The following is a 17,607-nucleotide window of genomic DNA, read 5'->3' on the forward strand; positions in this document are numbered from 1 at the left end:
AGGGACGTGCAGGCGAAGGACTCAGACCTAGCTCAGTGCTCCGAGCTCGCTGCATCCCAGAACTACCACAGCTGCGGGAGAGGGAAGAACTCGGACTGCAAGGGCTCTGCTTATGGCCCACAGGGCTGAGGGGACAGCATATAACACTGCTGAACCCAACGCTCATGGCAGAGACCTCGGAGCAAAGACTGAGGGAAGAAGGCTGAAAACGGTGGTTTAAGCCCTCAGTGCAGAGCAGAGAACAGAAGTCTTAGTCACTGAGACTAGCCGCCCCTTCCCTACCCTCCTAGAGCTCACCCCACACCCACCTGCCAAGTGCTATAAGCAGAAGAGTAGCAGTGGCAGATCAAAAGAACAGAATGTTTGCAGTTCTGAGAACTGTGGTCCACAGACAGAGACTCGCAACCCAACTAGTTCTGGCAAAGAGAAGTGAGCCATGGAAACAGGACTGGCTGTGGTGGTGGAATCCAAAACTGCTCTGGGCCAATTCTCACAACTCACCCCCCACACACACTCACCAGTCCCCAGCTATCTGGGCAGATCCCTGCAGGAGTAAACAGCTGATGAAAGACAGGGGCTCTGAATCTGGTGCAGAAGAGCTTTGGAACTTCAGAAGCTCTAGGCATCCCCCACGGAGGTGGCACCCTATGACCCAGGTAAACTGTTCACAAAGGAGAAGCCTGCATTCCAGGGAATCTCCCCATTGTGTGAGAAGCTGGAATAGTGCAGAGAAAACATAACACTACAGGGTGAGAGAGAAAAAAAGGCTGCAGTCAGAGAGAAAATAAAACATTCTACAAGCACGTACTGGAAAACAAAACAAAGACTTCTTCCTATCAACCTGTTGCAGAACCCACTCCTGTAAATGTCTAGGAAGACAAATAATAAATCATTGATTGCCATGACTAACCAAGGCAACAAGACAGCTCAGAAAGAAAGTGAAAAGTCTCCAGAAAATGAACTTGAAGATATGGAAATATGTGACTTAAATGACAGAGGATTCAAATTTGCAGTTATGAAAAACTCAACAAGATGCAGGAAAACACAGACAGGCAGTTTAATGAACTCAGAAACACAATCAAAGAACAAAATGAACATTTTACCAAAGAGATTTAAATTTTAAAAAAGAACCAAATAGAATTTCTAGAGATTAAGAACTCAATAGAAGAAATTAAGAATGAAATAGCCAGTTTAGGTAGTAGAGTTGACCAGATGGAGGAAAGAATCAGTGACATGGAAGATAGAAACCTGGAAATGACAAGGATGGAAGAAGAAAGAGACTTGAGACTTAAAAGAAATGAAAGAACTCTACAAGAACTTTCTGACTCCATCAGAAAGAGCAATATAAGAATAATGGGCATACCAGAAGGAGAAAAAAGAGAGAAGGGAACAGAGATTATATTCAAACAAATTGTGGATGAGAACTTCCCAAACTTGTGGACAGAACTGGATCCTCGAATCCAAGAAGCAAATAGAACACCTAATTACCTCAACCCTAATAGGCCTTCTCCAAGGCATTTTGTATTGAAGCTGTCAAAAATTAACGACAAAAAAAGAATTCTCAAGGCAGCCAGGGAAAAGAAGACAGTAACCTACAAAGGAAAGCTCATTAGATTATCATCAGATTTCTCAGCAGAAACTCTACAAACCAAGAGGGAGTGGATACAAATATTCAAACTATTGAAAGAGAGAAATTATGAGCCAAGAATAACATACCCAGCAAAGATATCCTTTAGATATGAAGGAGGAATAAAGCCCTTTCCAGACATACAGAAACTGACAGAATTTTCTAGTACACGACCTACACTACAAGAAATACTAAAGGTGGCTATTCGACCACCATCAACAGGGACAATTTGAGGCAACCAAAACATAAAAAGGGGGAGAGTAAATGCCTCAACCAGAATATGAGAATGGAGAAAGTAAGCATGCTGAGGAAAATGGAATACTCTATAAATATCAAACTTTATTTTACATAAACTTAATGGTAACCACTCAAAAAAAATCGAGAACTGAAACATATACTGTAATAAAAGAACAAACAGAGGGGAAAATCATAGAATACCACCACACAATAATAATAGATAACAACAAAATGACAAAGAAACAATGGAGACACAGTCTTACCAGAAAACTAAAGATAGAATGATAGGAAATCCTCACATATCAATAATCATCCTCATTGTAAATGGACTGAACTCACCAATAAAAAAGCACAGAGTAGCAGATTGGATCAAAAAACTAAACCCAACCATGTGCTGTCTCCAAGAGACACATGACAGCTCCAAGGACAAGCATAGACTCAAAGTCAAAGAGTGGAAATTGACACTCCAAGCAAATGGTACCCAGAGAAATTCAGGTGTAGCCATACTGATATCAGATGAAAGAGACTTCAGGGTGAAAAAGGTAACAAGAGACAAAGATGGACATTTCATAATGGTAAAGAGGACTATACAACAAAACATAACAGCCATCAATATTTATGCCTCCAATCAGGGAGCACCAAAATGTACCAAGCAAATACTAACAGAACTAAAGGGAGAAATTAACCAACACACAATTATACTAGGGGACCTGGAAACATCATTGACAGCTATGGCTAGATCATCCAAACAGAAAATAAATAACAAAATAGCAGCCCTAAATGACACATTAGATGAAATGGACATAATTGGCATTTATAGAGCACTTCATCCTAAAACATCAGACTATACATTCTTTTCTAGTGTACATGGAACATTCTCAAGGATAGACCATATATTGGGACATAAAACTAGCCTCAGCAAATTTAAGAAGATTGAACTCATACTAAACATATTTTCTGATCATAAGGTTTTGAAATTGGATATCAACTGCAAAAAGAAAGCAGGAAAAACCACAAATACATGGAGATTAAACAACATACTTTTAAAGAACGACTGGGTCAAAGAAGAAATTAGAGGAGAGATCAAAAGATATATAGAAACAAATGAGAATGAAAATACATCCTACCAAAATGTTGGGGATGCAGCAAAAGCAGTTTTAAGAGGGAAATTTATATTATTACAGGACTATCTCAAGAAACAAGAAAAATCCCAAATAAATGATGTCACGTTACACCTTAAAGAACTGGAAAAAGAAGAACAAACCCAAGGTCAGCAAAAAAAAAGGAAATAATAAAAATCAGAGCAGAACTAAATGAAATAGAGAACAAAAAGACAATAGAAAAAATTAATGTGATAAAGATCTGGTTCTTTGAAAAGAAAAACAAAATTGACAAACCCTAGGCTAGACTCACTAAGATAAAAAGAGAGAAGACACTGATTAACAAAATCAGAAACGTAAAAGGGGAAGTTATCACGGACACCACAGAAATACAAAGGATCATCCAAGAATACTATGAAGGTCGATATGCCACCAAATTCAATAACCTAGAAGAAATGGACAAGTTCTTAGAAACATATAGCCTCCCAAGTCTGAACCATGAAGAACTGGAAAATCTAAACAGACCAATCACCAGTAACGAAATTGAATCAGTCATCCAAAACCTTCCCAAAAGCAAAAGTCCGAGACCAGATGGGTTCACTAGTGAATTCTACCAAACTTTCAAAGAGGGTCTAATACAAATCCTGCTCAAAATCTTCCAAAAGATTTAATAAAGAGACAGTACTCCCTAACTCATTTTATGAGGCCAACATTACCCTAATACCAAAACCTGGTAAGGATAACACAAAAAAAGAAAATTACCAACCAATATCTCTGATGAATACAGATGCAAAAATCCTAAGCAAAATTCTAGCAAATAGAATGCAACAATGCATTAAAAAGATTATTCATCACGACAAAGTGGGGTTCATCCCCGGGGCACAAGGATGGTTCAACATACGCAAATCCATCAATGTGATACATCACATAAACAAAATAAAGGACAAAAATCATATGATTATATCAATTGATGCAGAAAAAGCATTTGACAAGATACAACATCCATTTATGATTAAAACACTTAATAAAATAGGTATAGAAGGAAAATACCTTAACATAATAAAGGCCATATATGACAAATACTCAGCTAATCTCATAATTAATGGTGAAAAACTGAAGCCCTTTGCTCTATCTATGTTCAGGAACATGACAGGGCTGTCCCCTACCACCTCTGCTTTTCAACATAGTGTTGGAAGTCCTCGCCAGAGCAATCAGGCAAGACAAAGAATAAAAAGGCATCCAAATTGGGAATGAAGAAGTTCAATTGTCACTCTTTGCAGATGACATGATGCTATATATAGAAAACCCTAAAGACTCCACCAAAAAGCTATTAGAAACAATCAACGAATACAATAAAGTTGCCAGCTACAAAATCAACATACCAAAGTCCATTGCATTCCTATATACTAACAATGAAATTTCAGAAAAAAGAAAAAGAAATTCCTTTTGCAATTGCAGCAAAAAGAATAAAATACCTCGGAATAAACTTAACCAAAAATGTGAAAGACCTATACGTTGAAAACTATAAGACATTTTTTAAAGAAATTGAAGAAGACACAAAGAAATGGAAAGACATTCCGTGCTCATGGATTGGAAGAATCAAAATAGTTAAAATGGCCATATTATCCAAAGCAATATACAGATTCAATGCAATCCCCGTCAAAATCCCAATGGCATTTTTTTAAAGAAATAAAACAAAAAATCATCAAATTTGCTTGGAACCACGAAAGACTCCAAATAGCCAAAGCAATCTTAAGAAAAAAGAACAATAATGGAGGTATAACACTTCCTGACTTTGGCTTGTACTACAGGGCTACAATAATCAGAACTGCATGGTATTGGCAGAAAAACAGACATATAGACCAATGGAATAGAATTGAGAACCCAGAAATAAAACCACATAAATATGGACAGATAATTTTTGACAAAGATTCAAAAAACATAAAATAGAGAAAAGACAGCCTCTTCAATAAATGGTGTTGCAGAATTGGAAAGCCACATGCAAAAGAATGAAACTGGACTGCTGTCTGTTACCATGTACCAAAATTAATTCAAAATGGATCAAAGACTTAAGCATAAGACCTGAAACAATAAACTGCATAGAAGAAAACATAGGTACTAAACTTATGGACCTTGGGTTCAAAGAGCATTTTATGAATTTGACTCCAAAGGCAAGGGAAGCAAAAGCCAAAATAAATGAATGGAACTATATTAAACTAAAAGCTTCTGCACAGCAAAAGAAACCATCGACAAAATAAAGAGGCAACCAACTGAATGGGAGAAGGTTTTTGCAAACATGCCTCCCATAAGGGGCTGATATCCAAAATATACAAGGAATTTATGCAACTCAATAACAAAAAAACAAACAACCCAATTGAAAAAATGGGCAGAGGACCTGAAGAGACGTTTCTCCAAAGAGGACATACAAATGGCAAATAGACATGAAAAAATGTTCAACATCACTAATCATCAGAGAAATGCAAATGAAAACCACAGTGAGATATCACCAGACCAGAGTTAGAATGGCTATCATCCACAAGACAAATAGTAACAAGTGTTGGAAAGGCTGTGGAGAAAAAGGAACCCTCATACAATGTTGGTGGGAATGCAGACTGGTGCAGCTGCTACGGAAGGCAGTGTGAGGTTCCTCAAAAAATTACAAATAGAATTACTATATGACCCAGCAATCCCTCTCCTGGGTATCTACCCAAAAAATCTGAAAACATTTATGTATAAAGACTAATGTGTTCCAATGTTCATTGCAGCTTTATTTACAGTGCTAAGACATGGAAACAACCAAAATGTCCTTCGATAAATGAATGAATAAAGAGGTTGTAGTATATATACACAACGGAATATTATTCGGCGGTAAGAAAAGTTGAAATGGTACCATTTGTGACAACATGGGTGGATCTTGAGATTATAATGCTAAGCGATATAAATCAGACATAAAAAGCAGAGAACCATATGACTTCACTGATAGGTGGTATATAAACCAAAAACAACAAAAGAACAAGACAAACAAATGAGAAACAAAAACTCATAGACACAGACAATAGTTCAGAAGTTACCAGAGGGGTAGGGGTGAGGGGGGTGGTAGATGACAGTAAGGGGGATCAAATATATGGTGATGGAAGGAGAACTGACTCTGGGTGGTGAACACACAATGAGATTTATAGATGATGTAATACAGAATTTTACACCTGAAATCTATGTAACTTTACTAACAATTGTCAACCCAATAAACTTTAATTTAAAAAAAATAAAAGAAAAAATAAAACTACCATATAGTTCATACTTCTAGGTATATATCCAAAGGAAATAAAAGCACTATCTTGAAGAGGTATCTGTATTTCATTGCATGTTCATTGCAGCATTATTCACAGTATCCAAGACAAAGAAACAACCTAAGTGTCCATTAATGGATGAATGGATAAAGAAAATGCAACATTGGTATACAACAATATGTTATTCAGTCTTCAAAAGGGAAGGAAATCCTGCTATTTGCAACAACATCGATGGACCTTGAGGGCATTGTGTCAAGTGGAATCTAAAAACATCCAAATTATAGAAACAGAGAGTGGAGTGGTGATTTCCAGGGGTTGAGAGGTGGGAGAAATGGGAAAATGTCAGTCATGCCTACAAACTATCAGTTATAAGTTATGCATACAAACTGTAAGTTATAAGATGAATAAGTTCTGGAGATCTAAGAAACAGCATGGTTATAGTTAACAGTGCTGTATTATATATGTAAAGTTGCTACAAGAGTAGAGCATTGATGTTCTCACCATAACAAAATAACAAAAATAGCAACAAAACTGACAATTATGTTAGGTGAATGATGTGATGTGTTAACTATCCTTATTGTGGTAAATATTTCACAATACATACGTGTATCAAATCATCATATTGTACACCTTAAATTTACATGATGTTATATGTCAATAATATATCAACAGAGCTGGAAAAATTATACAAAAATGTTTTTAAATGTAAGAAAATCAAAAATGACTAACTTTTTCATTTTCTCACTGCATTACCTCCAACGTTTTACATATCTTCAATTATGATCTTATAACTAATTTATTTCCTTCTAGGTGATTTTTCATATACATATACATATTTTCAGTAAAATACATTTATTTTGGCTTAAACATCTTTCATTCAGAAACAATGATAGGTAACATTTCTCCAATAAATCAGTTTGCATCATAAATAGAAATCTTCTTGAGAAAAACTTTGGTTTTATTAAAATATTGTTTTAAAATAAGACTAAGGAATTTAGTTTATTTTCCTTAAATAATTTTTTGATGCATAGAAAGGCCTAAAACTGTTGAGAAAATATTGTGATTTAGCTATTCATTACAACATCTCTTACATTACCCAACAGATGATTAAATATGTAGATTATAGGCAATTACTGTATGTTTAACTTTGTATCTAATACCATTTGAGGACACAAGCATTGGAAAATGTATAAGTATCCTTTCTTGAAAACTTAGTTTTTAATCTGTCACTTATTCAAGAAACTTAAAATTATATTTTGTGATTATTTGTCTTGCTGCCATAATCTCAATGATTTTACACTTGTATAATTCATCTTAACAGATGTTCCATTTGTTTGCTAACTCTTCTGAAAGAAAGGTTTATATTAGGATATATATAGTGTGTGATTTTACCATTTATCTTTGTATTGTGCAATGCCAGTTTTAAATGAGAATATAAGAGCATTAAACTTGTATGTGGAATCATGAAAATTCCACAATTTATGTTTTGGTAGCTTGTGCATACATATATAATGTGTTCTTACCAGAACAGTGGAAATTCTGCACACACACACACAAAAAACCCACAAGTGCTTTTATTTCATTTCTTGTCACATACAAATTTTACTAATTCTCTTTGCTTTTGTCTTTCTGCTAAGGTAGAACAGACTAAGAGAAAAAGAAACTATGGGTAGTCCTGACTTTCCCATTTCTTTGTCGTCATTTCAGTCTAAGTGGTTGGCTAATACAGGGAAGGAACTCAAAAAGAAAAGATAGGCTAGGGTCTCTGTCATTTGTATTTCTCAGAACAATGCCTTTTTTCTGTATCTGAAGCAAGTTGTGGTGTGAAAGGAAAGCATGGCCTCTCAGGCTGTCAGCTCCCGCCATTACTCACAGAGGTAGCGTGCTTAACTGGGACTCACTTTTAGTCTCTCATGGGGCATTGCTAGCTCACATACACTCTACATGAAGTCTCAGAGAGCAGTTTTTGCTCCCTTATATCAGCATCAAGGCTGGCGATAGGAAGAAAGGTATGTTATTGTTGCATTCTCTATTTATTAGGAAATGTTTAGTTTTGTTGAGAAATAATTGGCTAGCTTGATTACAAAACTCTAAGGGCTAAAATCCCAAAATGTTTTTAAAATAAAAATATAATGCACCCAATGGCTATTGCCTACATGAATGAGAAAGGAGGGAGAAAGGAGGGGAAACTTGGGGACAGGTAGCAATTAAGAAATGCATAGATAGCTCAAAGAAATGTAGTCTGTAAGCATAATGATAAAGAGCCTGCATTTGAAATCATACAATGTGTGAATCAAACTCCAGCCATTGATTAGCATGGGGAAGATACTTACAATATCCAAGTATCACCTGCAAACTGGGGTTTACAGTATAATGCCTGGCGCATATTAAGTGTTCAATAAATTTTTGCCTTAGAAATAATCCCTTTGTCAAAAAATAGTAATAGAAAGGAAGAGCTATCTAGAGAAGCCAATAGCACAAGAATAATCATAGAAGCATTGTGCATAATCACACACAAAAATCCAAATGTACTCCAAGAAAGGAAAGGGTACATATATTGTGATATCTTAGATAACAGAATAATACACAGAAAAAACTAAAAAACCCAGTTCTCATACATATGACATAAGCAAACATAATGTCGCATTCATGCAAATTTCGTGTTACAGAGGAATTTATTCAGAATTATATCATTTATATAAAGCATAAAAGCAAACTAAACAGTAGGTTATTTAGGAAGATTAGATGATAAATAGATGATGATAGATAGATAATAGACACATACATACAGTGACAGTTATACATATAAAATAAATATTGATAAAGAAACAGATCTAGATTTAAATATCAGATGTGAAGGAATATACGGATATACATGTGTATTTGTATAGATACATGTGTATATGTATACAAAGAAAATCAAGGAAATGTTAAACACAACTTTCAGGATAGATGTTACATCTGTTGGGAAAACAGAATGTCATCAAAGAGGGACACAAAGCTGTTGGGCTTCAGCGATATTGATCAGCTTTATTTCCTTTTTTAAGAGTGCTAGTGAAGTCTAATTTACATAGTATACAATTCACCCATTTTAAAAAAGTGTACAATTCCAAAATACATACCAAGTGATGTTTAGTATACTTATAGAATTGTCCAACTGTCTTCATAACCTAATATTAGAAAATTTTCATCACCCCAAAATGACAGCTGGGCCCATCTGCAGTTTCTCCTCATTGCCACTCCCAGACACAGACAACCACTAATGTAATTTTTGAAGTACATTTGGTTTGTTGCTTATTTCATATCAATGGAGTCATACAATTCTTTAATACTTAATATGGGTGATAGATTATTGTTATTCATTGTAGATATGTATTTTTATGTATGAAATAGTTCATAGTAAATAAATGGAGAAAAAAATGAGAAAATCAAAATACCCAAACTTTCTTGTTAATGGAAAATTTTCATTTTTAGTAAGATATTTTAAATTTTTAATTTTTTATAATTTTGCTTCAATAATACCCATTGGTAATGAATGCACTATGTACAAAGCAACTCATAGCTTCTCAGTTTTACTAACTGTAAAATGGGGTTCTGTGAAAATCAATTAAGATAGTATTAAATTCAGGAGCTTTGTAAACCATAAAAAATCATATATAACAAGGCTTTTTTATCGGTTCTCTATTTTTTCTTCATGAAAAATGATTTTCAAAATGATATACTGTAATAATATAGTTAAGAGCAAACTGGAAGCCAGGAACTGAAGAGTTTTATACCATGGTTCTTATCTTGGCTGCACATTAAAATTTCCTCTGGGTTAAAAAACCCAGAGGCCCAGTCACCTTACCTGACTACATTAATCAGAGTCTTCTATCTGGGGCCCAGGCATTAGGATTCACTGGTCTCAAATATTTTCATTTACTTTTGTAAAACTTATAAATTACAACTTACATATCTACAGGCTCATTTTATCTTCAAGGATTCCAAAAGACTTTTTTCTAAAGAGGAAGTTCGTCAGAGAAAACAATCATCCATGAAGCACCCTTACTGTGGATATATTTTCTTTACCTGAAGCAGAAAGAATGACAGAGAGTGACTCTGGTTGAATCTTGAATGGAAGTGTTTGCTCTTTGAGTGCACAACCTTAGATGAAATATTCTATGAGTCAGTCATTTGGGGTAAAGGTAAAGTGAAAAGGAGGTGAAAACGCAGAGCACATCCATCAATCCTGATGTTAAAGGCAAGGTCATTGACAAAAGAGAGCTGCCACATCATGCACAGAGCACTCCCCTTTTAATACTACTTCCCATTCATCACATGGGCATCATATGTGGTGTAGCAACTGACAGGAAGCACTTAGTAATGTACATGATGGATACTTTGCATTTCATCCTTTATGTTTCCTTTTCTCTGGTCTACTTCTGATTCTAATTTGTTAAGCGACACAAATGAAGACAACTTTTAGAAACCTTCAGTGCCAAACTTTACAAAATGGCCATCTTCAAAATTAGTCACAATTGACAAATATACAGCCTCTATATGGAAGCTGAGTTGATGGTTTTTAAACTTAAAAAAATGATTTTTTTTTTATTTTCTATGTGCAGATTATAATGGTTAAGATCAAGGATGCTGGAGCCAGGCTATTATTCAAATCACAATGTGAAAATCTGCTAACTGCTGGTAAGTTTCTTCACCATCCTGAGCCCCATTTTCCACACTGATCAAGCGAGTGTGTGTGAAACGTGTGGAACATGGCCTGGCACATTACAAGCCCTATGGAAGTGTGTGTGTTCTATAATCTTCATTACACTATTAATCACATATGAGGGAATATACTTGCAATGGGGAAACAGAACAAAACAAAACAGCAGTGACTGGATTTCAAAGAGAATCCTAAATCTGCTGTTTAGACCTGCTGTGTGGTCTGGGGCTGGCATCTTAACTTCCTGGGCTCTTTGACAAAGACGGCTCCATTAACTCCCACTGTTAGCCTCATCCAAAATTATAAGGACAGGAGTTGGCATGGCACAGTGAGGTCTCTAATTAATGGTGCACAGTGAGAACTATTATATACTGATTATCAAAATGTGGTACATTTGTGATTAGGCTGTGTGTACAGCAGAAAGGTCAAAGGGCAGGGAAGATGAACTTATTTTAGATTGAGCCTCACTTTGGTGGCTCCTCTTGAGTTGAGAATTTTCCTTGTCAAAAGAACAGAAATCTAAAGTGTGTTGCTTCTGAATTACTGAATGTACAATTCCACTGTTTCTGAGGCGTCTCCAATCCTCTTGTGATTGTTGGGACTAGAGGCTGACTCTCAGTTAAGTGAGGAGCTCCATTAGCTAGTCACCACCCAGTGGCCACCCAGGACTCTCTTAAGGGACAGACAGGGGTTTGCAGAGGCTCTGGGGGCTGGTCACAGCTTTCAGTCTTTCACAGCTGTAATCCAGGGTGGAAGTGCTTCGAAAGCACCTTCTGAGTAGCCAGCCATTTTTAGCATAAAACTCTCTCAATTCACTACTGAAAATAAATAGACTTAATACAAACCATTGGAGAAATAGCACTAAGATTAAAGATTTAAGTAAATAAATATAAATATGTTTACAATTATATATATAAATATATAATTAAATTTAGTTGCTAATGATACATGTATATATATTATATTATATATAATTTATTAATAAGTATGTATTATGTAAAATATTATATATATTTTAGTGATTCAAGATGGAAATCATTTTTGAGTCTCAGAATATACGCTTGTCTCCTCCCTTTCCCTTAGCTTCATTTTTCTGTTTCCGTTTCCCAGTAGGATTTTATTAAACCTCCCAAATGATCCTGTTGTTAAGACTTGTTACCCTCCAGTTAATGCTAGTGAGGCCTGAAGCTCACAATTTCATTGAAAAAAATTATTTTTTAAGCTTGACTCTTTAGTTAAATATTTAGAAAATACTATAGCTCCCTGCAGGCCCACTCTTAAAATTTTAAAATCTGTTCTATTAAAATAGAACCCTGAAACATATCAGGGGTGTCAAAAAAAATGTATACCAGTGGACACTTTTGTCAGCATTGCTCAAGCAGTAGTTCACCATAATCAGAAGTGTCTGGACGCTGGTGGTAACCACTTTGAACACCTCTTGCAATTGCAGAAGTCAAATGTGACTTGTATTCATCTTTTGTTATCAGTATATATTGAGTATTACATTTTAATACACTTTTCCTTTCTTAAAATGTGTTTACATTTTTTGGCACTCGCTGTATATCACTACTTTGGACTTACAAATACTCTTAGTTCAGATGTTATTTCTTCCTAGAAATTTTTGTTTCATATATAAAGAGGATAAAATTGCATGGAAAATTATCATTTGAACAAATAGAAGTTGCAAGTTTGTTTTTAATTTTACCAGCCACTTTGGTTGTGATTAATCTTTATTTTCAGTCCTCTATTAATTATCTACCATATTAAAATCTCACTCTTTTGTTAGATACAATTTGCTGTAAAAATTACACATGAAAGCCTTTACTATTATACTCTCAACCAGGAACCATAGAAATATATAACATACAACGAGTAATATATGAATATTTCAATATATATGTATATGAACCTGTTATATTTCCTTATTTTCTCAGTAATGCAAAAAGATAAAGCTATAGACGTATGCCTATAATTATTTGTAATAAGTCTTAGATTGTCATCTTATTGACAGTAAATCAAAATGTGGATTATAATAATATGTTTTCTTCCACAGGGGAAATTTACTGAAAATTTTAAACATTAGCTAAAGGAGAAAATATTAAAGATCTAGCTATTTCCCCAATTTTGCCATTACGTTAATATTGGATGTATTTTTTGATACTTGACACATTTCGAAAAATTTGAAACAATACTTCTACTGAAACTCATGTCCTATGACTTTCTGAGGTTGTAATAACAATGTACCTACTATATAACTCCTGGAAATCTACCATAGCATTAAGCAGTGACACTTTGAGGAGGCAGGGACTATTAATACCAAAATCCACAAAGAACCCCAAGCTCTAAACTTGGGTTGGTGGGGTCAATGTTTTATACTTCTGAGTATTTACTGAGCTGCATTGCTTTGCAATTTCTTGAATTCGCTTTTTTTCTGATCACCCTGAAGTCAGCCAGCCCAGGAAGAAGGACCTGTGTGAATCACACACTGGTCCGACAGCCTCCGTTGCTAAGACTTCATTTATTGAAGGTCGTGTTCACCAATTAGACCTGTTGTGTAGGCTGAAATAAAGGATACAACTGAACACAGCTAGAAGCTTGGCTAAATAGGGACTGCTTGACTATTATATACTGAGCACAGGAGAGACGAAAAGACAAAGAGGCAAGGAAAAAAAAAATCCCTTGGGGGACTTTGAAAGAGCAGACTCTTAATCAGCTCATCACTCACTGAGGCTGAACACCTGCCTAAGGACAGACAAATAAATAGCAGAGCCACCACGTGGACCCATTTCTCTTCCCATGTAACTTCCCAGGACTGAAGCCAGAATCCCTCTGTAAGCACTGCCCACAAGGAAGTGGGGAGCAGAGAAGGACTGAGTGAAACTAAGGCTGCATTAGCTCAAAGCAACATCTTACATTAAGGGAACCTACTAGAAGAAAGAAGGCAAATTGCTCAGGAAGACACCAGCCTTCTTTTTGGGGGATACATTTTCAACTTTGCTCTTCCCGGGTATACGAAAGAATGATTGTCTTAAAAAATGTGATTTGTCCTGCAGGGCATATTTTTTTAGAAGACAGTACACACACACACACACACACACACACACACACACACACACACACTTCAGAGGAAATCTTTTGGTAGGCGTGTGTATCTATGCTGTGGAAACATGCTTCAGGTTGCTTTCGAAATTTGCAGGTGCAGAGATAGTATCACCTTTCAGCATATAGTAATTATTTTTGATATTTGCTTACCCCAAATATAGTGGGAAGAATGAGTAGGAACATATTTGGTTTTATTGTTTTTATTTTCTACTCTACAGACTATAAAACTAGTATATAAAATAGGAAGCAAAATTATGATACATAAATTTTGGCAGTTAGCCCTTAAGGAATGATTTTCTCTGACAGCTACTATGAAAATAAGCCTATTTTGCTTATAAAAATATTATTTACATCTTGAAATACAATGTGGAAGTTAATTATTTTGGAGATGTTATTTTAGTTCGTTTATATATGCACAGTGTTTGCAATCTCCAAGTAGAATAATAGTTCCCAGACAGATGGCAGGAAAGGATGACATTTGAAAAAACAATTTGGCCATGCACGGTTTCAGTGTAATGGCCTAGGCTAAAAAGCTGCGCCAGAGTTCTGGGCCATTAAAAATACAGAATGTAGCTATAGGAGTGCGAGGCTAAAATTGAACAAGTGAATGTTAAGATGAAGGCAAAAATTGGAGTGTTAGAGAAAGGTTGACAGTCCTATTACATAAGTCTTCAATGAATGAAGGGAGTTGTTATAGAAAGTTTTGTCAATTAAAGCAACAAGAAGAGGGGATGACCTTCAAAGAAAAAGTTTCGATGAGGAAGAATAATATTTCAAAGTCACGATGGATGGTAGGATAATGTTAATGGGTCCTCTAGACACTGCGGCATGCGGTGTGTGGGTTAATAGGGAGGGTCCATTCTAGAAAACCAAAAGGAATGTAGGGCCTTTAAAGGAAAACCAAGGATCAAAAGTTAAATAGAGGAGACATTTTCTGAAGATGTAAAGGATTCAATGGATTACAATGGAAAATAAAACAACTTTAAAAGACATAAACATAATAGAAAAAGGATTTGCGTGGCGGAAGCACAAAGCCCCAGAGGAATGAGACGTCAGGTCTCAGAAGCCTGAAGAGCTTCAGGGTCACCAATTGATTGAGTTGTAAGAGGAATGTGTCTGTGAGACTTCGTTTTAATGCCCCTGGAGGAGAGAAATGGTAGCTATTCTGTGTTTGTAGGAAGAGTATGGTCCACAGCTTTTCCCAGGAAAGTTGAAAAGGAGGTGTGTACTCTCAGGAAGGCTGGAAAATATGTTTAACAGTCGATGTTATTACAGAAGTGTCTACGTAGGGTGAGGTGGATTATCAAATGTATAAGCAATATGCAAAAGTCATGGAGCATCCAGAGATGACCCATGTCCACTTGATATTCATTAGTCACTTCCTCACATAATGCCTAACACAAATGGATGGTCCATAACTATTGAATTGAATATTAATAAGCATAACAAAAGCATAAATAGGTCTTCAGATCCATTTTAACAAGAAGGTCACCTAATAACAAAGTCAGCCACTCAGGGAACCTAAGATGCTACCCATAGAGCTGTGAGCATCACAGCCAGGGATGTGCGAGGCTAAAGTGGACGTAGTCCATACCACAAACTCGGATGAAATCGGGTACATATTTTTGTCAAAATAAATGTATTTCTCATCATTAGAGTCCAAACTTGTAGTGGACAATGAAAAATATATATCATAACCATGATTTTCTTAGCAAATAGTTTAGCCAATTATCTAAAGAAAGCTTCTGTGAGGAAACTTGGTTATTGTGTATGTCCAATCCCGATGGTATAACCACTATGGCTTTCGGGTTGTGCTATGATACGATACAATCATTTCGTGGTGTACCGTGAAATTACGTTGCATCATTGCAGCACAGGTCACTTAACAGTGAAATAGCTCAGAATAAAAAGAGGGAATTGGAGAGAAAGCCCCAGGTGGGTGCAGGAGACTGATCTGGATATCTAGGAAAGAACTTCTGGGAGATAAAATTTAAAGAGGGGAAACAGCCCAGGAACAAGAAACCTCAGCAGAAAGGTTTCTCTTTATTCATGCTATCTCACTCAAAATGGTGGGACTTATGAGATCCAGAGACAAAATTATACTTCTAAGAGATTTTTTGTTTTTATTTCTTCATTTTTCTCTTGCTTTCCCATTTGTTATTTCTTTGGTGCTGTTTTCACAGGTTATAGTATCTCTGTTAAGAGAAATTAGAAAACATTTGTATTTACTCTTGGTTTAGGTGTTGAAGGTACGAGCAATATCTGTATTCTACTCCTGCCAGGGGCCAAAGAGGTGAACTCAGGAGCAAGAAATGTCAGGAGCAGAGTCACACCTATCATTCAACTGTCCTTTCCTGATGGGAAACTCTCTTGCCATTGGTAAGTTAGGAGGTTTAGGGTTTTATTTTATGAATCAAGATAATACATTGACCATAATAACCAATGGTAGCTAGTATTTCTCCATTGTAAAAAATAATAAAAACAACAAGAATAAAAATAGCAACTAGTATTTATTTATTTAGCAATCTCCCTATGCCAGACACTGTACTACACCCTTCACATAATTTAAGTTATTAAATAATCCCCTAATATCCCCTATTACAGAGGAGAATCTGAAGGTCAGAAAGATAAAGAAATATCCCAAGACCACATACCTAGGAGGTGGAGGAACCTGAACTTAACCTCCAGAATAGCCACTGAATGCACAACAATGTATGCTGTAAAGATGGGTGTCAGCTCATGAACTCATCAACTGACAGTTCTTGTCAGTTCTTACCAGACCCCTGCCCTCTTATAGCAAGGGACATCCTTACCCCTTCCCCTGACCCCAAAGAAACTCCAAATGTCACTGTAGGGTCATGTCCTGTCTCACTTGAGGTCTATTCTGGCATTTGGGCACTTGGATGAGCATCCTTTGTCATAACAGCTGATGTTTAGAACTGTACTTGACTATGTATCAGACTTCTGATCTCTTTTTCCCTTTGGCACACTGACCAGGTCTGCCTCTAACTACTTCCACCCATGGCTCTGACCCTGAGGACATCAACAGCCAGGTTGCTGATTTCTTCGGGCCATTACTTAGAGTCCTCTCCATAAAGGTAGGTGCCTACACATTTCCTTATTAGCACAGACAGACACTACCTACAGAAATTCCTCACTACATGTAAACCTCACTACCCTGATAAACTTTACAGTGGCTAAAATCTATCTCAACTTGTACACAGGTAATCAATAAAAACACAGTTTTCTAAACTCTTACTCTCTATTAATGCTTGATAGCATGAACTGGAATCCTGGGAGCAAATGAGGCAGGTTACAATTGATTTTCTCCTCCCACCTGGAGTTACTAAGCAGCAGCTGCTGGTGCAAATACAAAGCCAATCCTTGAGATTCTCAAGGTGACATATGTAATTCATTGTGTGTACTTCAAGGATGACCCAAAGCTGCCAGTGGGACTGAGGCTACCTGATTTTTAGGGTGGAACCAGCAGGACTAAAACTGTGACTACAAAGTCTTTACCCATGGAATCGAGAAGCACAAGAGGGTGAGAGA

This window comes from Rhinolophus sinicus, chromosome 2 (assembly GCF_057876585.1).
Source record: "Rhinolophus sinicus isolate RSI-liver-muscle chromosome 2, RSI-T2T, whole genome shotgun sequence".
Lineage (NCBI taxonomy): Eukaryota > Metazoa > Chordata > Mammalia > Chiroptera > Rhinolophidae > Rhinolophus > Rhinolophus sinicus.